The sequence below is a fragment of the Aplysia californica genome, unplaced genomic scaffold, assembly GCF_000002075.1.
Source record: "Aplysia californica isolate F4 #8 unplaced genomic scaffold, AplCal3.0 scaffold00427, whole genome shotgun sequence".
NCBI lineage: Eukaryota > Metazoa > Mollusca > Gastropoda > Aplysiida > Aplysiidae > Aplysia > Aplysia californica.
The window spans coordinates 86,406-87,626 of record NW_004797697.1 but is presented as its reverse complement, the minus strand read 5'-3'; positions in this window follow the sequence as shown (position 1 = coordinate 87,626).

Genomic DNA, 1,221 nt, shown 5'->3' with positions numbered 1-1,221 from the left:
CTCTCTCTCTCTCTCTCTCTCTCTCTCTCTCTTTTAAACAGATTGGGATATTTTCAGTGTCCTAAATGTAGAGATAAAAACTTACTTCACGCACCTACCATCTGTCGATGAGTGATGATTTCACCACATTTAAATATCTAACCATTCCCTGTGAACATTCGGAACACAGTGTTATTCCAAGACAGTGTGGAGAATCTAATGAGATGGAATTTCAATAGCGCCTTCCCTTATGATGTAGAATCCATGCAGACTTCAACAGCATGTTGTTATTAATTTTGATTTTTCCACGACTCAGTCACGGGTTATTAATACTTGTTATGGCTGAAAGTAAAATTCTATTATTCAAACCTTGGTACTAAAGTTTGACAGGAATTTATTGAAGAAACTCTTTAAACTTGAACAACAGTGCTTGATTCTACTCCTGACTAAGACTAGTGAGGTTTTCCGATTTCCGTCCTTCAAACGCAAAAGGATCAAAGATTGAAGAAAGAAAGAACGAAAAACAAGAACGAAGGACAGAAAGAAGTAAACGAACATGAAAAAAGAAAGAAAAGACAGAAAGAAAGAAGAAAAGAAAAAAAAAGAAAGAAAGAAGCAAGCAAAAAAAGAAAAGAGAAAGAAAGAAAGACAAAAAGAAAGAAGGAAAGAAAAAAAGAAAGAAAGAAGAGAAAAAAGGAAGAAAAGAAAAGCATTGAAACAAAAGAAAAAAAGAAAAAAGAATGAAAGAAAGAAATAATCCTTTTCGCTCACTGCGTGTGAAAACACAAAGAGGCCCACGTTTGAGGCACAGCCTGTACGTTCTTATGGTAAACGAGCTAGACAAGACCAGGCGCCTGTCAAGATAAAATTGAATGAACAAATTCGTTCTGGGTACCTCGAATTCTCTGAAATCGTATCATTTGGAGCTTTAAAACATTTCCTCTCCGCATTTCACGGGCTTGAGACCGTCACACCGAAGTGGGCTGCATTAAAAATGTTTTTGACTTTTGTCTAAGTCTTTTCTTGAAATAGATTGCTTTTGTCCCATGCCCGTTCCTAACAAACTGACGCCATATGGTTAGTAAATAACTCTGTGGTTAAAGTCAAGATTAGGAGATAGAGATAGAGGTAGACGTAGAGATAGAGGTAGAGATATAGATATAGATAGAGATAGAGGTAGAGGTAGAGATAGAGATAGAGATAGAGATAGAGATAGAGATAGAGATAGAGATAGAGATAGAG